Source organism: Canis lupus, chromosome 27 (genome assembly GCF_048164855.1).
Source record: "Canis lupus baileyi chromosome 27, mCanLup2.hap1, whole genome shotgun sequence".
NCBI classification, from domain to species: domain Eukaryota; kingdom Metazoa; phylum Chordata; class Mammalia; order Carnivora; family Canidae; genus Canis; species Canis lupus.
In genome coordinates this window covers 21,895,223-21,909,047 of record NC_132864.1, presented here as the reverse complement: position 1 = coordinate 21,909,047, position 13,825 = coordinate 21,895,223, and positions in this window count along the sequence as shown.

Below are 13,825 nucleotides of genomic sequence, written 5' to 3'. Positions count from 1 at the left end.
GGCAAGAAGCAGGAAAATACAACTTATAATGAGGAGAAAAATCAGTCAATTGAAACAGACTCAGAACAGACACATATGGTAGAATTAGCTAACAAGGACATTAAAACCAGCATTCTAACTATATTCCATGAGTCTCAGATGTTAGGTAGAAATAGAGAAGCCATAAAAGAAAAAAGGCCCAGATTGATCTTTTAAGGATGAAAACTCCCAAGTGTGAGATGAAAAATATGCCAAATGCAATTTACCACAGATTAGATGTCGCAGAAGAAAAGATTAGTGAAGGTGAAGACTCAGCAATAGAAATTATCCAAAGTTGAACACACAGAGGAAAAAGAATTTTTATTTATTTTTTAAAAATTAAAAAAAAAATTTTTATTGGAGTTCAATTTGCCAACATATAGCATAACACCCAGTGCTCATCCCGCCAAGTGCCCCCCTCATTGCCCATCACCCAGCCACTCCAACCCCCGCCCACTTCCCCTTCCACTACCCATTGTTCATTTCCCAGAGTTAGGTGTCTCTCATGTTTTGTCACCCCCACTGATATTTTCACTCATTTTCTCTCCTTTCTCTTTATTCCCTTTCACTAATTTTTATATTCCCCAAATGAATGAGACCATATAATCTTTGTCCTAGGAAAAAGAATTTTTAAAAAATGAACAGAGCATCAGTGAGCTGTTGGACAACTTCAAACGGCCTAATATAGGTTTAATTGGAGTCCTTGAGGGAGAAAAGAGAAACAGGAGATGAAAGATGTGAAGAACAAATGACTAAACATTTACTATATTAGATGGAAAGCTTCAGCATTGAGTATATCCTGGTTCAGAGCTCAGGGTATGCCACTCAGAACCTGTGCGAGCCTGGGAATGTTAAGTCACCAGCTCTGAGCTTTGTGGTGAGTCCAGATTCACCGAGTAACCTCCCTCACAGGGTCACCATCCCACAGGAGATACGGTTCACGGAGCACTTGCCACAGTGCCTGGAACACGATGAGCCGCTGGTACTGCTCTGCTATTACTTCTATCACAGCCTTTTCCAGCTCTGGCCTTCTGTGGTTTCCAGAGGTTCCAGTGTTGACCCTTTGGTTCATTTATTTATTTGTTTGTTTATTTTATTATTTTAAGAGAGAGAGAGAAAGAGAGAAAGCATGCATGTGGGCACATGAGTAGGGGGTGCAGGGGATGGGAATAGAAGGAGAGGGAGAAAGAGAGTCCCAAGCAGGCTGTACACCCAGCATGGAGCCTGAGGTGGGGCTCCATCTCCTGGCCCCAAGATCATGACCTGAGCTGAAATCAAGAGTCAGCCACTTAGCCAAATGAGCCACCCAGGTGCCCTGAGCCTTTGGTTCATTTAATAATAACTGACATTTATTGGGTACTTATGATAGCTCAAGTTCTGTGCTAATTGCTTTATTTGTATTAACTTATTAAGTACTTACTACCAACCTCTGAGGAATGTGTATGTTTATACCCAGCTCCATTTTATGGATGAGAAAACTGAGGCCCATGGGTTTAAGTAGTTTGCCTAAGGCCACAGCTGGTGAAGGCAGTCAGCTCTGTTAACCCCTCAGAGACTCTGATCATATCTTGCTCAACCTCCTTATTTTATAGTTCATGAAACTGAGGCCCAGAGAGGCTGAAGGTCTTGCCAGAGGTTGCACAGCAAATGAGTGGGAGAACCAGGGCTAGAATCCAAAGCCTAGCCCCGAGCTGGTTTCATTCCTTTCCAGGACCTCTCTAACAGGCTATGATTCCCAAGGCTTTTTAGTCAATGTATTGTCAGTATCTGCAACCAATTTCCCGGGCTCAGGCTGGAGCCTGGTGCAAGATCTCCTTCTTTTCCTTCACTTATTTTCCAGGGCAGGTGAGCAGCTCATTTAAGTCCTGTCCTCTCCAGCCAGCTTCCTAGAGCCTTGATGGAATAATTTATGCAAACATCTTACTTTCAGGTCCATTTGCATTCAAAAGCACTGCTGGGAGTAAAAATGCTTAACCTAAAGTAAGGAGTTTCCGAGGCAGGTTTTGAGGCCTCTGTGCTAGGGATGTTTTGTGATGGGCGTGGAATCTCACTGGGCACCCCTAAATCACACTAATCACTTGTTCTGTCTTGCTTTATTCCTTCACTTTTTTTGGTTATCTTTCTGGGCACTCCCAAGGGCCAGGGATTTTGCTTGGTATTGGCAAAACAAAAGTAAAGATGGTAGGGCATTTGTTCCTCCCTTTGGGGAAGACAGAGAAAGGAATTCATGACAAAGTTGTGACGATATGTGTTATGACACAGGATGGAATGCCTACCTCACTACTTGAGCCCATTCGGGTAGGCTTCCTGGAGGAAGGAACATGAGTTGAGTTTTGAAGGATTAATACAATGTCATCTCTTCCCACTGGAAAGAGCTCCGTGAGCACTGGGTTTTATATGAAATGTTGGCAAACTGAATTTAAGTAAAATTTTTTTTAAAAAAAGAGAGCAGTCAGGACAATGCCCAGCACTGCAGGTACTCAATAAATATTTGTTGAATGAATGCATAGAAAAATAGAGATCCAGGAAGGGATTCCAGACAGAAGGAACAGCATGTGCAAGTGCATGAGAATGCAAAAGGATACAACACATTTGGGAATGGCAGGAAACTCACTGTGGCTTTAGCACAGGGTCCATGGCTGGGGTGGATGAGTCAAGGCTGTGGGTCTGAAAAGGAAGGTCCTTGAACCATAGGCCAAGTTTGGACCTGAGTATAGACTTAGCCCTGAGGGCAATGGGAAGAAATAGTTGGGTTTTATTAAGCAGGGCAGTAACATGACCAGCTTTATGCTACAAAAGGATCATCCTGTTTATTGTGTGAACAAGAAAATAGGGATGAGGGAGAGAAGGGAGTATGGGGCTGGAAGCCCAGAGCAGCATCTGTTCTACTAGTTTGCACAAGGACTCCTGGTGAGAAAGCCAAGCTTGATTGAGGGGGCACAGGATGGGGTGGCTATTGAGGCTTGAGGGAGACCTCGTCCCAGCTACACCTTCCTTGGCTTCCTGCTGGAAGGCATGTGGTCATGCGGAAAGCCCATTACCATCCCACCAGGAGAAGCTTCCCCTTGTTAAAATTCTGGACCATGGTGTCTTGTATTAAAGCTGATATTAAGCCATAAAATGTAATATGTTATGACACCATAAAATGCAGTGTAATTGCTATAAAACCATAAAATGTAATGTAACAGGCACAGTGTCCATTACACTGTTTCACAGTCTAAAACAGCTAGCTTCCACTCTGCTTTTAGACAAACAAACAATTCCTATTCATGACTACCTCTGGAGAAAGGTATAGGAAAATCAACCCAGAGGAGCATGGATTGTAATGTGAATGTTCAGGGAGGAGGCAGTGCTGTGTGGAGGAAGATCCCCAGGCTTTTAGTTAGACAGATCCTAGCCTCCAACTCTGTCCAGTGATGTCTAGCTCAGGATCCCAAAAAGCAGAACCAAAGATGGGAATTGAGACTAGATTTCTCTTGAAACCACATTAGCCGAGCTCATTCCTCTGCCTTAATCTGCTTCTTGCACTCTCCTCCTGTAAAGTAACTGGTGGGCTCTCAGACCCCCACATGAGTCAAGTCAGAGGTCTCAGAATCTCCTCTTCCAGAGGGACACCAGCCTCCAGGCCTCTCTGAGCAAGGTGTGCAGGTATGAGATGTGAGCAGCCCACATTGGTGGTGATTAGTGATGGGCGCCCTGGTTATGGGTGATGTGTGCGCAGGAGGGCGGTACTGACAGCGCGAACAACAACAAGCTTACAGTTTGAAGCTCTGTCCCTTTGGCTGAAAGGCTTTCCTCTCTAAGCCTGAATTTTCTCTATACAAAATGAAGCTTAGTACTATCTTAGTGTAAGGGGCTGTGTAAATCAAATGGGATCCTAAGGAGTCCTGTCTAGTTCCAGGCCTATACAAAGCACCTTCCTATGTAGATATCCTCTCATAAATAAAGCCACATACACCTAGCATCACCCACATGTAATAAGCATCACATAACGCACATGCTTTGGGGAAACACCAGCCCAAATGTGTCTATAGAAGGTGGTATGCAAATAGAAACAAACACACATTTATTATTATTATTTTTATTTATTTATGATAGTCACACAGAGAGAGAGAGAGAGAGAGAGAGAGAGAGAGAGAGAGGCAGAGACACAGGCAGAGAGAGAAGCAGGCTCCATGCACCGGGAGCCCGACGTGGGATTCGATCCCGGGTCTCCAGGATCGCGCCCTGGGCCAAAGGCAGGCGCCAAACCGCTGCGCCACCCAGGGATCCCACAAACACACATTTAAATGTACATATAGAAACAGTGTCAGGTACATAATAAAGCAGTCCTAACAAAAGGGGTGTCTTTTTTTAAATTTCTTTTTTATTTTTTTTTTTAAGATTTTGATTATTCATGAGAGACATACAGAGAGAGGCAGAGACATAGGCAGAGGGAGAAGCAGGCTCCCTGTGGGAGCCTGATGTGGGACTTGATCCCAGGACCCCAGGATCACAACCTGAGCCAAAGGCAGATGCTCAACCATTGAGCCACTCAAGTGCCCCATGTCTTTTCTTTTTTAAGATTTTATTTATTTATTTATTTGAAAGAGAGACACAGAGAGAACACAAGCATGGGGAAGAGCAGAGGCAGAGGGACAAGCAGACTCCTCGTTGAGCAGGGACCTGGACGCAGGACTCGATCCCAGGACCTGAGATCATGACCTGAGCCAAAATCAAGAGTCAGATGCTTAACTGACTGAGCCACCCAGGGGCCCCACAAAGAGGATGTCTTGATAAAATAATAACTCAAGGCAGAGAAGAGACAATGATGGTATGATAAGAGGCATTCAGTGTGGCTGCACCAGAGGCTCAATTATCTTGTATCTGCTCCATCCTGAAGCCAAGCTACAGAGAAGGCATCTTTGTAGTGAGTCAGGGGTATTTGCAATGGATGGTATACTCCTGTGTTGGTGTGTGATGAGGAGATGGGCAGAGTACTAACATCATCTGCTACAGACATGAGAGAAAGAGAGAGGTCTCCAAAGAGGTGATAGGGATGTCCCATGGCCATTCAGCAGTGGGGGAATTATTTTTTTGTTTTTGTTTTTATTTATGATAGTCACACAGAGAGAGAGAGAGAGAGAGGCAGAGACATAGGCAGAGGGAGAAGCAGGCTCCATGCACCTGGAGCCCGACGTGGGATTCGATCCCGGGTCTCCAGGATCGCACCCTGGGCCAAAGGCAGGCGCCAAACCGCTGTGCCACCCAGGGATCCCTGGGGGAATGATTTAAAAAGAGAATAGACAGCCCATCTCCCCACCCTTAGGGGACTCTGTTCAGGTGGAAATGCTTGACGGCAGCATAATGATAAGGTCCTGTGGAGGCCGAGAAAAATTAAGGCCATTCCACCTCAAGTTTAGCATTAGCACAAGTATAGCCATCTTAGGTCCCTGGGAATAAGAGCTGAACTTTACAGGAGAAACTGCAGATTGTCCTAGGCAGGGAATCCCATATCGGAAAGACAGTAAAGCTCAGAATGCTCTGGCAGAGAATCCCATATCAGATCTTAAGAAACGCCCCCCTACCCCTGGACAAGCAGAGCAGGACTAACTCCATTCTGTGCTACACCTGCCATCTCCTGTAAAACCCCCCACACGACCTGCCTATTGTTTAAGGCACTCCCTCACCCTAGTTTAGCTATTAAGCGCACCCTTATCAGAAACTATCACACAGAGGAATGCGGGATCTCTGACCTTTAATCGCCAAGGAATGAAAACCTCTCGTTTGCCCGCCAAACCTGCGCACCAATTCTAACCAGAATAATAGGCTAGTTCAAATGGTCACTATAGGGTGAATCGTAATTCAATTGGCCACCTGCGTGTGGGCCGACATGACTGTGCAACTTTCTACATACGTTACTATCTCATTGGCCACCGACCCCTATAACACTACTATGCTTCTTAGTCTCGGGGTCCAAGTCCCTGCTCTGCTGTATGGAGTATACTTGGACCCAAGCTCGAGCTTGTAAATAAACCCTCGTGTACTTGCATCGGCGTCGGCTCCTTGGTGGTTTCTCGGATTCGCAATCTTGGGCACAACAGTCCATTCTGTGTGTTTGTTTGGATGCAGGGTATATGAATGATTAGCACATGGGAAGGCGTTCGATCATGTAGTATGTATCCCTCCCCTTCCACTCTTAATCGTGCAATACGTGGTGCCTGTTGTACCATTTCAGATTTCTATTCAGCTGCAAGAAACAGAGACACAAAAATATTGGCTAGCACAAGTTGGAAGATTATTCCCTTTCACCAAACAGAAGCCCAGAGGGAGGACAGTCCAAACTTGAAGTCCTATGGGGCCAGAAAGTAACGTAAACATCTAAAGAGAGCGGAGCCATGGGTACCCAGCTTCACCCAATTGCTGCCAGGAGATACCACGTGGTCTCATTGTTGCCTAATCTTTTGATCTTTCAAGAGAAGCTTAAAACCTGGATTTGGTATGTGTCATCTGACTCCTAAATGTCAACAACGAATTAAAAATGTTGAAAGCGCTGAGGACCTAGTAAAACCTGTGTGACATATTTAATCCAGGGCTGCCAATTTGTGATGGCTGATTTAGTCGGAACGATATAGAAATTCTTGTGTGTGCACATACACATGCATCTATCACCGTGTGTGTACCTCAATATTGTGAATGAGTCTGGAGCTTTCTTACCGAGCTGTTTTCAAGTGGTGGGTGTGCTCTAAGTCCTGGGGATTCAGCAGTGAATGATGGCATTAACCTGAAAGTTTGAGAGCTGGAGTCTGGGTACCAGGCTCTGCAGCAGGTTGGAAAAGCAGAACCATTATGAGTGGTCAAAGGGCTTTATTATAGAGCTAGACCTTCTGTGATCAGGGGCATTGGTGGGGCTGCCCGTGTAAACCCATTGCCTCTGCATCAGATGCTGAACCTGAAGTCAACAGGGCTGCCAGTCACAGCATACGGACATGAAATGAGAGACAGCAAGAGCAAAGTAGAACCCGTGAAGATGGGCTGGAACCCCCAGCTGTCTTTCTCTGGGACCCATGGATGGCTCTCAGGGCCTCCAGACTTCAGTGATGCTGTGATCTATAGGAGGACCATGGAGCTGCACCCAAATGTGGCCTGGTGTTTGGAGAAGGCAGAAGAGAAGATCTGGCAGGAGAGGGAGGGGCCATAGGCCTGTCTGTTGCCCCTAAGCCCCCAGCAAGATGGGCCACCTGACCCATGACTTGGTTGGAACGTTGTGATAATACCTGAACTTACTTTCACCCTCCTAGCATAAACGTGGCACATATTGTCAAAGTTCATAAAAATAAAAATAAATAATAATAATAATAAAGAAGAAGGGATGCGTGGGTGGCTCAGCGGTTGAGCATCTGCCTTCGGCTCAGGTCATGGTCCCAGGGTCCCAGAATCAAGTCCCACATCGGGCTCCCTGCATGGAGCCTGCTTCTCCTTCTGCCTGTGTCTCTGCCTCTCTCTCTGTGTTTCTCATGAATAAATGAATAAAAAAAAAAAAAAAAAAAGAAGTAAAACCAATCAATTACATAGTAATTACTAAAAGCATACTGTGCAGTCAGTCACCAAAAAGAGTTTGCAAACCCTGGAGCACTCAAACCAAGACATGGAATGAAGTTCAGAGATACAAGGGATACATTGTGTTAACCCAGTTTATGTGGCATGTAGGCAGTGAGTGTTTGTTTATTCGCAGGCCGGTTACAATATTAGAATGCTCTTAAATGAATGGGAATGTTCCTAAATGAAAGTGGTGACCTCGTGTCAATTTGGGTGAACAATTTAAGCTTTGCTTATAATTTTCAGAGGCATAAGCAAGAAGTGACCCAGGTCAAGTTAGCCCCACTTGTCTTAGAAAATAAGCTTAATTAAGCTATGCTGGTATAGCTAACTGCTTTTGTGTGATCAGGGAATTCTCAAGGGTGGTCTCCGTGTGTGTTTGACTTGAACAATGTCCACCTTTAGCTCACCCAGATTTCTCTTGTGGCCTACTCCTTGCAGGGGAAGTAATTTGGGACAGGATTTGCACTTCACTAAGAAGACACCATAGGAAGCCACTGCAGACAGAGAAGACAAAGAGTGACAAAGGAAGTGGCAATCCTGTTGAAGAGAGTTCTGGAAGGGGAAGAGAGGCGGCCTGTGGGTGCTCACCCAACAGAGGCCTCAGGCAGAAAGACCTGATGCTAAACTGAGAAATGAGCTGGAGGTAGGAATTAGCTTGGGGAGATGGGTGTGGGGGAAGCAAGTAGTGTGTGAGGGAGGGAGAGGGGGAGGGAGGGAGGAGAGAAGGAGGAGTCGAAGGAGGAGGGAGAGAAGCAGGGTAAGAGAGACCTGTAGAAACAGAAGAATAGAGACAGTGAAAGAAAGAAGCATAGAGAGACGGACAGAGATTGGAGAGAATTAAGGAATTTAAGAAGTACATGTATTTAGAACATCAAATGGAAGAATACTATGAAATGGGCTGGAGAAATAAGCCTGGACCAATAATACATGAACACTCACACACACACACACACACACACACACACACACACACACACACACGTTGTGCCCAAGTTTGTGAATCCAAGAAACCACCAAGGAGCTGACACCAATGCAAGCGCCCGAGGGTTTATTAGCAAGCTCTAGCTTGGGTCCAAGTGTGCCCGACTTGGACCCCGAAGTGAGTTACAGCTGGGTTTTTTATAGGCTGGTCTAGGGGATTTTCAGAAGGGGTGGAAGAATTTCTCAAGTTCTGTTTACATTCTGATATGGAGCTTTCAAGGGCATTAAGCTCTGTTCTCGTTCTAATATGGGACTTTCTACCAAGGGGGGTGGGCTCTGTTGTCTTTCTGATATGGGATTCTTTGCCCAGGGCAATTCTGAGCTCTGTTGTCTTTCTGATATGGGATTCCCTGCGAGGACATTGAGGACATTCTGCAGTTTTTCCTATAAAGTTCTGCTCTTATTCACAGGGGCCTAAGATGGCTGTACTTGTGCTAATGCTAAACTTGAGGTGGAATGGCCTTGGTTTTTCTCGGCCTCCACAACACACACACACAAATCAATACATATGTATATATAAATATATAACATACACTTGGATGTACACAATTTACCCAGTTAACACAATAGGCATCCACATCTGCCCATACAGATACACCAAAAAATACATATAAGTCCCCAGTGATTTCACTCCATTCCCCTCACACCCCAGGAGCAGCAGGGGTTAACTCTGGTCAGATCCTGGAGGTGTTTCTGCCATTGACTTTACCATTGGAGGGGTGGTATGGGCACTCAGCAAACCACAGCCATCCTACCCCCTTCGCCCCCCACCAGTAGGCAGCCCTGTTAGACATCTCATTTTGTTCTGGGGGTAAAGATGGCCCTTCTGATAACAATAGCAAAGCCTGACTGCCAAACTCGGGCTTGGCTTCTGGAGGCCTTGAGATGAGGCTTTGTTTCTTCTTCTTCTTCTTCTTCTTCTTCTTCTTCTTCTTCTTCTTCTTCTTCTTCTTCTTCTTCTTCTTCTTCTTTTGAGGTCTTGTTTCTGATTCACCTTACAATTCATTTTACGGTGTTATTAATGAATATAACAGACCATAAAAGTAGGGAGGAAATGAGACAGCAGAATGTCCACACTGTGAATTTTGGTGAGACACTGGTGAATGGGAAGGACACAGAGCTGTCAGCCAGGACAGTGTTATTGGGAGCTGTGGTTTGAAAGCAGAAAGGAACAGAATGGACAAACCCAGGGTCTTCCCTCCCAACTCGGCTGCCTGTGTGCCTGTGAGGGCCTGAGTGTGACTACATGAGAAAGAACTATGTGGATGCATATCTACAGGTGTCTGTTGCATGCATATTTGTATCTGAGTATATGGGAGGGCAAATCTAAAACCCCAGGAGCAAACTCTAAGGTTTCTACGAAAATACATTTTCTTTTGCACCAATGACCCCCCTCCCTTCTGTTTACAGTGGGAAAAGTAATCATGATTTCAAAATTTCTGCTAATGCTTAGTGTCCAGTTGGAGACCTGGGTTAGATGCATCTTTCTTTTCTAAGGATGCACCACCAAGAATTTTGAATAGTGCCACGGAAGGTCCTGGAGCTGTATGTGATGGAGATCAGAAGAAATATTCATTTGCTTCACAAAATAGAATAAAATTTTGCAGATATCTCCTGGCACAGGAAGTTGGAGAAGGATGTGGATCCTGGGGAGGGAGAAGGCATAAACAGAGAAGGAACCAGGCAGGGACCCAGGGGGAAGGACAGTCTGTGAGGCTCTAAGGAGCTTTAAGAATGGAGATGTTGAGTGTTAACAGTTTAGGGTGTTTCCTGTTTCACACTGTGCTGTAATTCACTCCCGATGTCACTAAACCTTCCATAAAAGTCTGCGTATTAGTTGAGGTAAAGGTTAAGCTGCTGTAACAAAGAACCCCCAAATGCAGTGGATTAAAGAAGACAGAAGTTTATTTCTTATTCGTGAAGCTGTCCTGAGGTGAGGGGTAACTGGAATATGTCAGGCTTTGCCCCACACCCTCGCTCAGGGAACCAGCTTCCTTTCCCAGCATTGTCCTTATCTGCACGGTTCAGCTACATCCGAGCACATCCCTAGGCCTTAGTATAAAGGGGAAGGAAGAAAACGAACATGATACACAATTTTCTTTTAAGCAAATGGGGCAATGCTAAACACATCACTTTCACATTCCATTGGGTAAAACGCAATTCATATGGGCTCATCTGGGCCCCAGGGGACGCTGGGAAATGTAGTCTTGGCTGAGCTCAGCTCTTACTTGGGAAGAAAGGGAGAATGGAATTTGTTAGAAAACCGACAATATCTATTGCAATCTTAGTCCCTATCTGAGTCACCATAGCTTCTTACCTGGGTTATTGTAATAGTTTCCCGCCTGCACTCTGGCTCTCTTCAGTCTATTCTGAAAGCAACAGCCGTTAAGTCCTGGAAAAATATATTATTCTCAGCTCAAAAATCTCTGATGGTCTCCTGTATGCTCCGAGTAAAAGCCAAAGTCCTTGGAATTGCTTACTTCTAACGTCCTTTCCCATCACTCCCTCCAGTCACATTATTCTCTGTCTTCTCCAAAAATGCCAGGCATGCTCCTATCTCAGGGCCTTTGTACCTCCTGAACTGTCTACCTGAAACACTTTCCCAAATATCCACGTGGCTCATCTCCTTCCTTCCTGAAGTCGTCACTCAGATGCCACCTTCTCATCAGTCAGGCCTTCCCTGACTGACCCCACTCCATTTAAACTGACAACTCTATCTCAATTCTCTTTAACTCTCTTCCTCTGATTTTTCTCCATAGTACTATCATAGTACATATATCATATATGGCATATGTGTCCATGTGTTTGTGGTATGTGTATGATTTATTTGGTTGTTTTTCCATCAGAATATAAGCACCAGAGGGCAGGGATTTTTATTGGGTCCACATGTTCATGCCTTCAAGTTATACTAGACTGGGATGAGGAGGCTGGATCTTTAGCTGTTAAAATGACCAGTCTCTATACCAGCTGTCTTGGAAAGGGAATGAGACATTGGGCAAGGTAGCTCTCCTCTGATGTTTGGGAAGGGAGGCTGAAGGGGGATCTGGTCAGTGCAGCATAGTGTCCCTTACTGGAGTCATTCTATGAATGAGAGGAGTAAAGAGTGAGTGTAAAAGCAGAGAGACAAGCTAGAAACACCTGGTAGGGAATGACTCTCCAGGTTGGGGGTGGTGGGAATCCCTAGTGACCAAAGGAACAGAGGTGGGAATGCACAGAGGATCTTCACGGATTGTGAAGGGCTACCTTTCCTCTCTGGGAACAATGAGTGACACTTGCAAATGAAGGTTGGGGCTTTGCTGTTATTTGGAAACTAGATGCTCCATCCAGGGAATAAAACTCCCTGTCCCCACACTTCAGGGCTGGCTCTTTAAGATCCAAACCACAAAGCAAACCTACAGAAGAAACATTCTTGGCAACCAGGTGCCTCCCAGTCAGTCCTCAGTTTTCGGACAAGCTGTGATGGAGCGATTAAATTTTGTGCCACACAGACTCAAGTCCTAAATAATGTCTCTGTAAGAGACTGTCTGAGATGCCAATTGCATCTTCCTTGTATTTCATGAGGACTCCCAAGGCAAAACAGAGCCAAATAAGTGGGGAGAGGTCACAGTCTGAGCACTTTGCATTCTGCAACAGTTCTTTGGGGTTCCACAGAGAGGTCATTGAATTGGGGCTTCCAAAATCAAAATTCTGGGCAGGAACAGAGACTCACTGTGTGACTTTGGGCAAGACATTTCCTTCTTGGGCTTCAGTCATCCCATATGCAAACCAATGGGGAAAAACATTCATTGCTCCCTAACGGGTCTTGAATATTCATAACGTTTTCCTTTTAGGGAGGGCTTATGCTATGTGGAGCTTTTTATAAGGGTTATCTTATTTAATCTTTACAAGAATCCTATGAGGTAAGGGTTATTATGTGAGGAAACTAAGGCTCAGAAAGGTTAAGTAACTTACTCAGGCAGCACAGCTATCTAGTGTGGGGGTGGGATTTTAATGCCAGCAATGGAGCTTACAATCTAAATCCCTCTGTTTTAGTTTTGTTAACAATAATCCTAAGGGTTCAGACTATTTTTAACCTTACAGTCTAGGGGAAGATGATTTATCCAAGGTCACATTCAGTTAGGTCTGCAACTTCCAAATGTCATTCTGATGCTTCGCCTGCTAGGCTTGCTCTCTGATCCTCTAGGCTGTCTTGCCCTTGGGCTGGAATTGTGTGCAGGACTCCGTAGAATGTACTTTGATTAGTATTGTTCCAAGAGGGCCAGAGTTTGGGGCAGATGTGTTGGGGAAGTCTGGACTTGACCCTGACAAGACTTTTCAACAGTTATTGACAAATCTTATCCTGGCAAATAGCCAGATCTCATCCTGCCTCAAGGTTCCCTGGACTCTACTTCTTAAATTCTCTGAGCTGAAGCCTAAGGAGACAGCTAGGTCTGCTCTTGCTTCCTCCTAGAACAGCTAATACATCAGGCAGCAGGCAGGGCATCCCCTGGGGCCAGCCACTTGCTGCAGGAAAGGAAACTAACCTGAGATGCCACTTGGTCGCCTGTGAACCTGGTTAGAGTTTCGTGTTGGTCAGAGTTCAGGGAGAAAGCACTCATGCCTTCTGGGGATGGTGGAAATAGATACCTTTCTGGAGGAAAATTTTGGTCACTTGCATCGAAACCCTTAAAAATGTGCATTCCCTTGTTGGAGATGCGCTCATTAAATATATAAATATATTTGCATGAAAATGAGTGAACAATGGTTATTTCTGGGTGATGGGTGTTTAGGGATATATATTTCAAAATTATAATAGGCAATTTTTTTAAAGAATTCATTTATTTATTCATGAGAGACAAAGAGAGTGGCAGAGACACAGGCAGACGGAGAAGCAGGCTCCGCAAGGGGAGCCCAATGTGGGATCGATCCCGGGACCCTAGGACCATGGGACCATGCCCTGAGCTGAAGGCAGACGCTCAAACACTGAGCCATCCAGGCATCCCTAATAGGCAATTTTTAAAGCAGTTTTAGATTTACTGAAAAATTGAGCAGAAAGTGCAGAGTTTCCAGCACCTCGGCCCCCCCTCCCAAGGTTCCCCCATTATTAACATCTTACACTGGTCTGGTACATTTATTACTATTGAACCAATATTGATACATTATTAATAAGTCCACAGTTTACTTAGGGTTCCCTCTTGATGTGCATTCCATGGGTTGGACAAGAGTATAGTGACATGTATCTACTATTACGGTGTCATACAGAATG